The following is a 13,248-nucleotide window of genomic DNA, read 5'->3' on the forward strand; positions in this document are numbered from 1 at the left end:
ACATGTGTGAGCAGTTCTGGCGACAGTTTCATAGGTTTGCCTGTCTTTTATGTTCGGTAGTTCTGAAGGCAGCATGCATATTTGTCTTGGCCTCCAAGCTTTGCAGACCCCTTCAGTATTGTGATCAGTCCCCTTACCTAGTACACAGGTCAGCCTCCCACATTATTGCTGAAGTCAATTAAGTAAAATGACTGGCTGCTTTTGTGCAGATGTGTTTGGCAGGGAAAATTACTGCATAATTTTAGTTTTTAGCTCCCCACTACTTTCCTATAGATAATAAGCCACATTTATAAAGTATTACTGCGCTCAGCCTGTGTATAGCACACCATCGCTGTCTGATTGATTTTATAAATCTTTTTAAATGTCTTGTGTCACAGAATAATTATGTAATTTGGTCCAAAAACATACTGTAAGAAAACGTTTCCTCAAGCAGCAATTTGTTTTTGCTTTGTGTAATTAGAATGTGTATGTGTGGCAATTGACATTTCTTGGTGAAAAATAGTCTCTCAGCACTTCTAGTTTAGACATATTAGAACTGTGGTACAAACTGGCACAAGGAATTTATTGATGTTTGGTAAATTTAACTGTTTCCCTCATTTCTTAGAGTGGTTACATGTGTGTGAAGTTTAAAGTTTTTTCCCTGTAGAGTTGCTGCCACATAGAACTACTGAAATGCTCATTTTGTAGGAACTCACTAAGAACTAAGATGCCATTTTGGCTTGAACCCAACCCTGATGGCTTTGTTTTCCTGAAAAGAAAATATTAAATGGGACAATAATCTTGGGTGGCGGCTGTAGTGCACAAACTACATTTTACTTCCATGTTGCATTCCACTAGCCCAGATCTAAAAACTCTGGTTCTGGAGCACTTCTAGAATGGGTGGTCTGCATCACCATCTCCAAGTCAGAGCTTCTGTGGCAAATGATGGAGGGCCAATGTTGCAGATCTTAGGATTCTCTTGGACTGACAGAGAGAGAACATGAGTGCAATGAACACACAGTACCACTTTACTGATCCAGTCCATGTAGACAGGGGCGTAACTACCACCATAGCGACCCATGCGGGCGCTATAGGGCCCGCAGCCTTGTGGGGCCCAGTGAGGATAAGAGCACCGCTGGCACAGTCTCCTAGCCAGGGGAAGAGAGAGGAAAGGAAGAGGCGAGCTGTCCGTATCAGCAGAGAGCTGAATTGCCCGATGTAACAGGTTCATTAGAACTTCCAGTGTTCCCGGGGCTCATGTCACATAGCTCCACCTTTTGGCCCGGTGCCTTTGATAGACAGAATGCTGCTCCAATGCTGGACGTGTGATGTCATCAAAGGCGTCAGGCCAAGAGGTGGGGCTATGTGACGATGAGCCCCGGGAAGACGGGAAATTCAAATGAAAGCTATTACAGCGGGCAATCCCGCTCTCTGCTGATCCGGGTGGCTTGCCTCTTCCTCTGCATAGGTGGGGTTGTATGGGGCACAGGCAGACCAGGCTGTATTGGGCACAGGTCACGCTGTATTGGGCACAGGTCATGCTGTATGTGGCACAGGTAACGCTGCATTGACACTAGGGCAGCTGTGTGTGTGTGGGGGGGGGGCTGTTTGCAGGGGGGCCCCATACAACATTTTGCTATGGGGCCCTCCTATTTCTGGTTACGCCCCTGCTTGTAGACTTCCTTGCTAAAAATAAAAAAACCTTAAATTGTATCTAAAGCCATTTTTATAAGGTTGGGAATGGTTAGAACCTCTGTGAGCTTTTTATGGCTGGCTGTGACCCCACTGGGAACATTCACCCTTTTATATTTGTGTTGGAGACCATTAATAGTGGGGCAGTAATACAAACTTTTTATCATTTGTCACTAGAACAAGGAGTCATCTGTTTCAGGAACAACCGTCTAAGGGGGTATTTCTCCTCACTTTGGAAAGATTTCCTCTCACTTCTTCCTGATGCAGTAATCAAAAATTATTTTTTAGCTTAGTGGGTTTAGAGGTTTAAAATCTTTATCAGGTTTTTTATTGCTATTTTCACACAAGAAGTTTTCCCCTTACATCTGCTCAGGGTGTGACAGGGTGTCATTGACACAGAAAATGAAGGATGCATTCCCAACAGGAACACAAACAACAAAAAACAGTTCTACTCTTCCGAGCTATTTTAAATAAAAAGAAATGTTTTGGCTGGAGTAGGGTTGTAAATGTACACCAATACTTAGACTATGCACATTTAAATAAAAAAAGGCTCATGGATGGGAATAAGGAAGAGGGGGTGGTGCCTAGTGCTGTTTCGACTCATGGATGGGGAGGAGAAAGAGGGGGCAGTACCTAGTGTTGTACTGTTAGCTCCCCCCATAACTTGGGCTTGAGCCTGGGGTGGAGCTAACAGCTAGTAAAACAGAAAGAAATTGTGATTTTATTTCCGATAACAACATGGTTCTGAACAGGGCAAAATGTCATATGCACTTTGTCCCCTGGGGGACAGGAGGCACAAACAATCTTGATGGTGATACAACTTCTTCTGTAACACGGTTATCTGCCAAATAAATGTACTGTATTCTTTTCATGACTGCAGTATCCCTGTTTGTGAATTTCCCAGAATCCTTTACCCCTTGCTTTTGCATTTGACTTGCTGTCTCTTTCAGAAGTCTGTATAAATTTCAATGCCTCACTACAGGAATCATTTTTTAGCTTTGAAAAGTAGCAAATAGCTTTTGTTTGAAAGAGGAAGTTTTTGTACCTCAGTCTGCCACAAACATCCGCAGAATAATAGTGCAAGCATAACCTTTTAGAGTCCTATTTACTGCATAAGTAGTCGCTTTTGCTCATCGCTGCAGACAAGGGAGAAGTTTGGGGAACAATGGGAGCTGTAGAGCTTCTACCTTGTTAATAAAATATGAGGCCCTGCCTCATCTGAGCTTTGTGTGGTTGTTATTTGAACAAATATATAACCTAATATTTTATTTATCACTGCTATAGCTGTGTAATTTCCACTTGTTATAAACATGTATTGTTAGAGCGAACAACACTTGTTGAGTTTGTCGATCCTGCTGGGGGCTGTTGTGTCTGTTACTCAGATTAAATTACGTTCTGAGTTGTGTTACATTTTAATAGGTCTGTAGCTGCTACAGTCTATAACCCCAATTCCTTTATAGTGCTTTCTTATAATGGTTCCTGACCCCTGGTCCCCTACAGTAAAGATATGAAGTATACATTTATTGTTAAATAAAAATCAGTTGATTGAAAGACAAACTTTTTGTACTCAATCAGTGATGCTAATGTTATCCAGGAAGAATTGCCACTGTCATAAACTCAGAAAGTTCCATTATTTCACCTGAAGTACGTTACACATTTTGTTAAATGAACCCAGCCCCTTTTACTACTCACAGGCCAGACTGTGTCCGCCTCGATTTCCTGCAATGGAGACATGTGACCCACATGTCTCATTTAAAGTCCCAAATTCCCCCTTTTTAGTTCATTTTTGCAATCAGCTGGGTGACAAGGCCCTGAAGTCTCTTGTTCCACTGTAGTCCACAAAACCAGGCCGCACACTGAAGAAGTTCAACTCAACTCAAGGTTTTTGCAATGACAGTATACTGCTCAGTTGACCCAAAGCCATGTCCATAACATGTTTTACCAACAGCAGGTCTTAATGTCCATGATAAGCTCTGCTGTGGGTAAAACATGTTGGGGACATAGTTTTGGGCCAGAGTGAAACGATGTGCTAGCACTAAAACTTAATGGAGTTAAATGTCTTCTGTGTGCGGCCTGTTACTTGGATGATACACATTCTGTTACATACAGAACAGTGAGATTCTGGAGATCATGGAGGATGTTACAAGGAGACAGAAAAACAGAGTAAGAAATACGTTTATGAAACAAAGTATTTTTAGAGAATAAGAATATCATTTAGTGTCACTTTAGTGTCAGGGTGGGGTTATTTAGTAGATTAGGAAACTGGCAACCGTGCCTGGATTTAGCAGTACACTAGGCACATGTCTGGTGGCCGAGGCAAACAGGAGGCTTTTCCCTGTATTTAATTATTGGATGCACATGTTTTTTTCCATCGCATGTGGAAATGCAGCCATCTCATATAAGCCTATTTATGTATTGTCACAATATTTTTAGCCAGGTTAGGACCAGTAAAACAAGAACACGTTCTTTGGAAATAAGGTGATCCTAACAAGAATTATTGCTTAAGCCACCAAAGATTGTATATAGGCTCCAGTTATGGTAATCCATCCCTGCTGGCTATTATCTGGATTTATGGAACTTGATATCCAATTGTGTCTAATGAAAACCAGCATTAAAAAAAATAAGGGCCTGAGCTAAAGCACACCAGTTGGCGTCTTTAATGTATGAACCCGGTCTGGAACACCTGATCTCCTACTCTAAGTACTCCAGAGATTGATTGCAGGAGTTACTCAATGTGCTGGTCATTTTAAGAAAAAAATAATTGGAGGCCACCATCAGAATTTTCAGTTCCTCCATGGAAAACTCAGGTCTCAACACAACGCTTCAACACATTTGTCTGTTCTGATTGATTTTAAAATTATAAAACATTAATTTCTTCAGTGATTTGCTATTTGTTTTTGGCATGTCCACACTCAATCTCACCCTGTTAAGTCAATATTTAACACAAATTTGATGCAATACAAATGAGCCTAAAATCTATATTTTCATGTGCTGATATTGGCCCCCTGTACCTGGCACAGAGAGGCATTGAATGCAAGGAAATACTCAGTAAATGTGCATGGGTTATCCTGCATATTACAGTATGCCTCTTAATGGATTACATATTTCTTGTAATTATAAAGCCATATAATGCTTCCTAATATATGTAATTTAACAAAAAAAGAAAGAATAGTATTACCAAAAAGGTTAGATTGTTGGTCTTTAGTTGGATAGTTGGTGTAATTCCTGCAATTTATCAAATCTGAATCCTTTTAACTGATGAACAGCAGGTTGGAACTCAGGTCTAGCAGAAAGCAAGTAGATGACTTGTACATTGTCCTTCAAGATATCCTTTCTTTAATTCGTATATAAATTGATTTATTATTGTCTTGTTTGCTTAGGTGACTCTCTTACATCAGCTTCTATTTCTAGGTGATTGCAAGCTGGTGCGTGCAGGAACATCAAACTCAGTACATCCACACTGCTGCGTTTGTTCACCTGTTTCACAAATATTTATGAATTGTTGGGCAACTTTGCAGAACTCTTGAAGTGAGAGATGAATTTGACAAGGCAGCCATGTTTTCACACTGTTGTTCCAAGAAATAGCATTAAAGACAATTTATCCAGGTTTTGACCATATTGTTTGATGCTCCACTTAGACCAGTTTTTGGTCATCATGAACAAACTACCATCTGCAATTTTAAGGTGGTATTGCTGTATTTACACCAGTATCCCTTTTCAACAGAAATTTGCACACAATAAACCATTCCTTGTCTATTGATCAAATTCAGAACACCTTTTTTTCCCTTCCATTCCCAAATTGTCATAAACTGAACTAGACAAGCTGATTATGCCCTTTGAAATGTGACCTGTAGCTCCAACCATAACAGCTTTTGGGGAATGTTTGATCTGCTGCCAGCATTTTGCTGCCCTCTTTGACCCCTAATGGGAGATCTCCCACCTGCTGGAGTTTGTATCAGGTTCTGTTTGGTTGTCACCTAAGATTCCTGCTACAGTCACAGCATGACTATAAGAAAATTAAGAGCTGGAACAGATAAAGTGACGAGACTGGAAGGTCTTCCTGCTGGGAAAAACAATAAAGACCTGGCAAGGTATCCAATCCTGGCCCTTTTCCACCTATATAAGAAAAAAGATTGAGTTATGCATTGAGTTTAAATAGACAGAAAGGCAAAAACATCCCTAATGTAAATAGCCATGCCTTTGCTTGTGTTTTTGGCACCATTTTGGTGAACAGAATATCTAACAGGCTTTTGGGGATAGATATTTCTGTGCCATTTATCACCTCGTGGGTTGCCACTCAAAATTTCTTTGTTTGAGAAGACTAAAGCAAATGCACCTATTATATTTTAAATCAGATTTTACTGACATACACTTCTTACCTTTTAAGGATCGACATTACAATGTTCATCTTTCATTCTCTCCTGAATTCTTCTATCTCCTATTCAATGGATAATCCTTACAGCCATCTATATGATAAATAGGGATGTACAGATAACAGCCTCTGTGAAAGACATAATACAGCAGGAATATTGCATTTCTCTGTTTCGCATTCTTTTCTTGTTTGACTTCATAGAAGTATGTTTTGTGAATATAAACTGATTCTTTTTTTTTGCCAAGTCTCATTGTGTTTCTATTGGCAAAGGCCCTATCTATGTATTTTTTCACTCTGTTCATTTGTGCATGTCAACTCCTGACGCCAGCTCGAAAAGAGTCCAGACAAACCTACATCAAACCACTAACGCTTGCTAAGAGTTACACAACGACTTTCCCTCAATGTAATTAATATCCCCGTTTGTTATGACACTGGTGCTAGGGACATCCAGTGTCCCTGGAGAAAATTGACATTTTTTATTTTGGTCTCTAATCAGCAAATTTGAGAAGTTTGAAATTCTTTCCCATAATTTATGCTTCTGGGAACAGTATCTGTTTAATATAAATGAAAAAGTCTTGGGATAATCCCCAATCAAAGATTGATATCGCAATTGAACCTGTTCACAAAATTGATTGCTACGTGATGGGAAAATGCTCTTTATTTTAAAATCTAGTATTAACCTCTAATATCTAGACCCTGCCCATGCACAACTCACACCAAACCCAATCATGCCTATATTTGACAAAGCCAAGTCTATTGTTCGGAATCCCCACCCCTAAGGAGAGATGAATACGGAACTTAGAAGTGTCCAGGTAATAAGAAACAAATTTGCTTAAAATTCATGTTTCGGTGATTACCTCATTTTTTTTTCATCATTCTCTAAACTATGTAAAGCTATCTGTAGTGGGGTGCACAGGAGCCACTATGCCAAACTTAAATGTTTATATGACTGAAGCAGGATGCAGGAGAGTTTATGGACGCCTGCTTATCAGGAAGAGATATTAGGATTTTGTACTGCCTCTCTAACCTTTATGATTCCTGGATTCTCCAGTGGCTGTCTGCAAAAGTTTCAAAAAGGCATTGAAAATGGTCAGATCAGACCACTGTTGCCTCATAATTGCGGGCACCTTAGTACAAGATTAGGGCTTAGAGAAGGGTTAGGCTGGCCATACACTAGTAGTATTTGAATTAAATATATGTAATTATAATACGCATATGGGGCATATTTTTTAGGCCACTACTGGTTATCAATTTATATAGTAGAAAAATTGTTTTCAGAGTGTTCATTTAATTTTCTAATGGTTAGCCGCTTCGAAATTGACAATTGGTTTCAACTGTGGTGATCATGTTCTACGTACAAAAGAAACCTGTTTAACACATCTAGAATTTAATTAAAATAGCAGGTCGGAATGAAATTGGAAGGGCTTTCAAACAAAATTAGTTGGCAAGATTAAATCCTTGACAGAATCTCAGAAGACCTGTCGTCCTGGGCATTCGTCCCTAAACGTAGCTGCAGCTGCAGCTGCAGCTTTCCATGAACTTTGACATACGGCAGGCAGCAGGGCCGAGCGCTGCATCTGTGCATCTCAGGTGCACTAAAATGTTGGGATACACGATGTGCAGATAGCCCCCCCACCCCCATGCAAAATTAAAACTTCCCAGTGTCCCACAATGAATGTCTGCAGTGATAGCTCTATTCAGGCTCCATCTTTTGAAATGGGAAATCAGCCCAACAGGATAATGTGATCTATTTTTATAAGACAATTTATGATATTTTCACAATTTTTTATTTTTTTAAAGGTAATTTTTTGTAAGAAATGCTTTATTTTTATTTTTTTAGCGTGAACCAGTATTTTCTCCACTGAAAAATGTCTTTTTTCTGCTGCCTTGATGTCCACTTTATGAAATTGTGGTCAAAAGCAGTATTACTGTAGGTCCAGTAACAAGATGATTGTTGAACCATTGTAATCCAGTAGTTGGAAGAGGAGTCTATTGCTTCCCAAGTGAGAGTTATTGGATCTCAGGGGTAACCAGATGTTACAAAGATGACATCCGCTGTGTATTGTATTCCTTTTCCTTACAGGCTGTGAAACATGAACTCTTTTCAGGGCACAGCGGGTTTAATAGCTCAGTAAATCTGAAAGATTCCCAACTGTGAAGAGGAAAAGGCAAAAGATGTGCTCTGTGTAACACTGGCACCACATGCTGACCTAATCCTAAACAGCTGCAGTTTGTAGGTTCCTACAGCAATGCCGGGGGCACCATAGCATCTCTGGAGGACGGAGTTAGCAAGTTATGGCTAACCTGTCCCTTATACAGAGGGTTTTAAAAGCTATGGCTGGCTGTATAAAAAATGTTGGCAATGCTGTACTTGTGTGAATCTGAACTTTAGGCTGATAAAAACACACAGGACAAGCATTTTAGGATTAGAAAGAGTCAGCAGTCATATGTAGAGGTTCTGTAAATGTCATTCTGATTTTGCTTGCACAGGGCAGAGAGTAAAGGAATGACCAGACTTCATTAGGAACTCAAAAAATGTCTGTCATTTTAACGGAAAAAATTCCCTTGGTTTGGTAGAAGCAGCTCTTTATCCTCCAGAACACAAGTTGTCTGTCACTAGTTACATACTATATGTAAATGCCTCAGACAGGCTGTTTGGTCGTTGCTGCCTTGGGGTCATCTTCCATGAACGGCACACCCCAATGCCATATATATCATCTCGAGCTTGGGAGGGCCCATTAAATAAGCTCATTCTTCAGAGAAGGCGAGCATCAACTTGTCTGCTGCACGTCTCACTCAGAAGAAAGGAGTTTGTAAGAAATAGCTGAGCAGTCATAGCTGAGATCTGGTGAGCAAGGCCTAAAATTCAGATATCAGTACAGAAATTTGTGTATACCTGGAGAAAAGGTGATATAACTAGGATCAGATACATTGCTGAATTGTAAATAGATATTTAATGCCCTGTTCTTCAGACCACATGGCAGTTAGTAAAAGCTGATATTGTAAAGTCCTTTCATCTACTATAATTATGATGTATGTTAAAGGGTCATTATATTCAAAATATTTTACATTTAAATGATTGTTAGAGCGATAGATTACTTGACAACCTGTTTATATCTCATGGTCTCCTTTGGTGACATCTGTGCACTTGAGGTCCAGGGTCTGCACACCTGTGATGGCTATTATAAGTATTGTCCCATTCTCCTTGTTGAATTGTTCTTTTAGGTCCCTTTCATGTGGCTGTCCTCCGCTCTTTTTCTCCAAACAGATCCCCTGCTGAGTTGGTTTAGAACATAACGCATGTCACTTTTTAGAAATGTAAATAGATGCACATTGGTTTACATCTGCCTGCCCATAGAGATACATTGCTTTTCTAGCTACATCCGTATAAAAAACAGCCAGATGGAATGCTCATCTGAAACTGTCCTTGTTTTTCACTATGAGGATTCACTGTAGATCACTTTTTGGAGGCATTTGGCAGGTGACTCTGAGGTTGCCTCCATGAAGCTTGTTTTAATCCTTGAAAAGCCACAGGATTGTTTGTGCATTATACACAGGTGCAGGGCAGTTGCGGCATGGTCCCATTCACTTGATTCCTGCCGATCGTGACTTGTGGTAAAATTTTGTCCACAAAGCAAAGCATCATGGCCTCTGCATGTGTACCACCCGGCTGTCATGTTAAGTTAAGGGGGGCGGTTGCAGGGGGGAGGGGTTGGTGACACAAAAGTGCACCAACTTACCTGTCTTTACCTCTAGTGGCTGCAAGTGTAAATGAGGCCTTCCATATAGGTAAAAAGATCATTGTTTTCCGTGGGTACTCATCTGAGAAGCCAGTAAATGTTCCAGTATGAGTTTCCTTGAGGTCCACCACTTTTCTCACACATTTCTGAAATATACTGGTAGGCCCCAACTTCCACTAGGTGGCTAGCCCTACTTGGTGGTTTTTACGTTTTTAGGTTTAGATGCAATAATTAGGGGAATGTTATGTTCTTCAAAATGTGTTCTAAATATAATTGAATAAAATAATTTAATGAGCAAGCACACATGCTGACTGTGAACATATGTAAAGGGCTTCAGCCATTACTATACCATGTGGTTTGAGGCCAGAATCTGAAGAGGCGATCTGCTGTGTAAATTCTCCATAAGAATAAATTGAGAATTTAGTCATGTGAGGTTATTGACTACTGCATTTGGACTAGATCCCAGCACTTAGGTACTTTAGTAATATCTTAAAGTGGCTACGGAAAAGCTTCAACTGACCGAACATCCTGGTGGAGCTGTATGCGTATGTACCTACTAAGACTTTAAAGGGTAACTCAACTTTTGTGGGGAAAAAAAATGGCAAATAAAGAAAAAATAATATAGCGCATATAATTGCGACACTAATCTTATTGTGATTGAATGTTAATAAAAATGACATTTCCTTTTCAATCTGCAGCCAATGTGATTTTCTGAGAATACGTTGCAATATGGCTACCTGGACTTGTTCTGTACACAGAATGTGTACTGATCACTGCCCAGAAACATCATTTCCTGCTTGTGTAATTGGCTCACCAATTTTCCCAGAAGTCTGTCTAAGATACAAGTCAGATTTCAGGCATCCCTTGCAACAAAAATTTTAATTTTTTTTGAGAGATGCTTTTAATAGCAACATGTATAAAGGGACGCAGGCCCGGCAGATTTCCTCATTAGTGTTGTGCAGCTGCACACCTGACACTTAATTAGGAAACTACTCCCATTCGACCCACTCAGAACAGAGGCACAGACAAACACAAATGGATTTCTTCAGAATAACAAAAGGTAGGAATCTGCTACAAATGTACATAGATCACTCAGAGGGGAACACAAAGTGGAGTTACGCTTTAAGGTATGCTCCAGTCAAATTTGAAAATGTAAAATTTAAGCAATGAAATGCTTACAGGATGTATAGCTTACCCGTTGAGTAGTTCAGTTCCTCCTCCAGGCATTGCTGAATTGAACGAATCAATCTCACTTCCTTGAGTCGTTAATTTGCTGATCTGAGAACATCTGCTTATGATACAAGAGACACACCTACTACAGTTTTCTAGCTGTCTTTTTTATGCTACAGAAAACTCAATGTTAAAATTAATATCATTACTAAGTAGTTTTTCACAGCCACCAATCAGATTCAAAACCTAACCTGCAAGTATGAGTGTGACTGAAGTAGCATACAAGTCTCCTCCACTCAAAGGCACAAGCTTCTACTCTATCCTTGATCTTGGGTGTCAGGCTGAAACAAGAGCTGCCCTCACTTTGAACATGCCACAAGGAAAAAGTAAAGCAACTGCACGCTGATGATGTACTAATGACTAGGTCTTTATTCCATCATTATCCATAGTCCCCACCCAGGGATCAACCACTCCAACATGTTTCACCACACAGGACTTAGTCAACTAATTTGAATTGAATTGTGTGAAGGCGGGGACCATGACTATGGCTTATGCTGGAATCCTTGATCATTGGTAAGTCATACGTGTATAAATGTGATTGGTTATTCAGGAGACAGAGGGAGAGAAGGGTACACCGTAAAGGCTTTATAATTGTCAGAAACCATGAAATCAGATCGAGACAGAAGTACAGTTAAATCACACTTGTTTAATAATAAAAGTAAATAGAACAAACGAATTCAAAACATAGCCAGAGATCAGGAACCGGAAAGGATATTCAGACAAGCCAAATGTCAGGGAACCGGAAATGAGCGTAGTAAAACAGCAAGCAGGATCTGGAGCCAGAAGGGATGTCAGCCAAGCACGTCTTTTAACAGGAATGCAGGAGAGTGTCTCTGTGATGTTGACCAAGGAGAAGGTAGAGATCCTCTGGGCTGGACGGCTTAAGTAGGCAGGACTGAGGAGCAGGATATCAGCTGAGTGTGGAGAGATGGGAGCTGGCAATTAGCCGACAACTGAGCGGATAGCTCAGAGAAGGAAGGGCTGAGCCCAGCTCTGACAATAATACACACTACCAGTGACACAGTGAGGTATTCTGTGGATTCTTTCTGCACTGGATTACCTAGAATTCAGGTTGAGGTAAATTGAGTGAACTGATTTTAGCAACATTGAACAAATGAATAGAAGCTGAAGTCTGTGGAAGTATCGGCAGTAAGTTCCATCTGTCGTCCTCACCATGGCTTTCTATTTTAATAAAAAAGTAATTTTCTTATGAAATCTTTCCATAAATAACATTAATGTTGCATTAAAGTTTTTAATAGCTCTTGCTAGCACCGCAAGAGACCTAAATGATCATTTTGTTAGTGAGCTTAGACGAAGGCTGTGTAGGCAGGCATTTGTTTTGTAATGGTAATGCAATTAGGTCTCATACACTGCAACAATCATTTATAGTGTGTGATTTACCCCCTGAAGGAAACCACAAGCATTTTAGATAAATGACATCATAGACCCCCAGGGGCCAATGTGGTTGTGTGGTGTCTAAATCTATCAATTGACATTATTTATCCTTACCTGCGTGCCTCCTGCTGACAACACATTTCAATGTTTCACCTCCCTGCATCTACTGTGCTTTATTTTCCTGGAGGCTGTAAATGGCTCACGACTTCCTCATTATCAGGGTTGTGCTTGATTTTATTTTTCAACTGTAAATCATGGAAATGGTCATGTATTTCCGGTAAATTTTTGGAATTTATTGTTGTGTGTGTTTCCAAATATTGTGCATGAAGGGTGGCAAATTAGTAGAGAACAGAACCACGTGGAGGTTATTGAGAATACATGGCCAGAGAAAATCTGTTCTTGGGTAAACATAACCTGTGGAGTTTACCACAGAATCCAGTTAGATAGTTCCATCCATTTTTGAATACCTTCATTCCTTAACAGTAGGGTTTTTTCTTTTTTCTTTTACACGAGGCTCAGGTCTTTATGGGGTATCATGCCTTTCTTTCAGATAAGCGTGATGGAGTGAATGATGATAGATGGATGCATTTAGTGCCTTGTTTTTGCATTAGTTTAGTAATGACGCTTTTGAGTACTTTAGGGCTCGTTCACATGTGAGATCGAGGGACCCGGTTTGGGTTTGAGCTGAACTTTTACTGCCTTCCACCACTAACCCCTTTAGCTGCAGAGGGGTTGTACACATGCCGCGGCCGCAGTGCTTTTGCACATCCCTCTTCAGAGATCAAAGCACATATGAACGACACCTAACTGAAGACATTTGGCTTGCAAAAGCATTGTGTA

General features: G+C 40.2%; 1 protein-coding gene and 1 long non-coding RNA gene across 8 annotated transcripts in view; one reads left to right on the forward strand and one right to left on the reverse strand.

Moving 5' to 3' along the window:
• The window catches only part of AGRN (agrin), a 658,449-nt gene that overhangs the window by 79,746 nt on the left and 565,455 nt on the right, over nt 1–13,248 (forward strand). The gene's annotated exons all lie outside the window — the stretch shown is intronic.
• LOC141111073 (uncharacterized) lies at nt 4,229–11,362 on the reverse strand. The gene is made up of 3 exons (XR_012236374.1): nt 10,979–11,362; nt 6,051–6,137; nt 4,229–5,787 (listed from the first exon to the last, which is right to left on the reverse strand). It is a non-coding gene; the product is annotated as an uncharacterized lncRNA (long non-coding RNA).

Source organism: Aquarana catesbeiana, linkage group LG10 (genome assembly GCF_042186555.1).
Source record: "Aquarana catesbeiana isolate 2022-GZ linkage group LG10, ASM4218655v1, whole genome shotgun sequence".
In the NCBI taxonomy this organism is placed as follows: domain Eukaryota; kingdom Metazoa; phylum Chordata; class Amphibia; order Anura; family Ranidae; genus Aquarana; species Aquarana catesbeiana.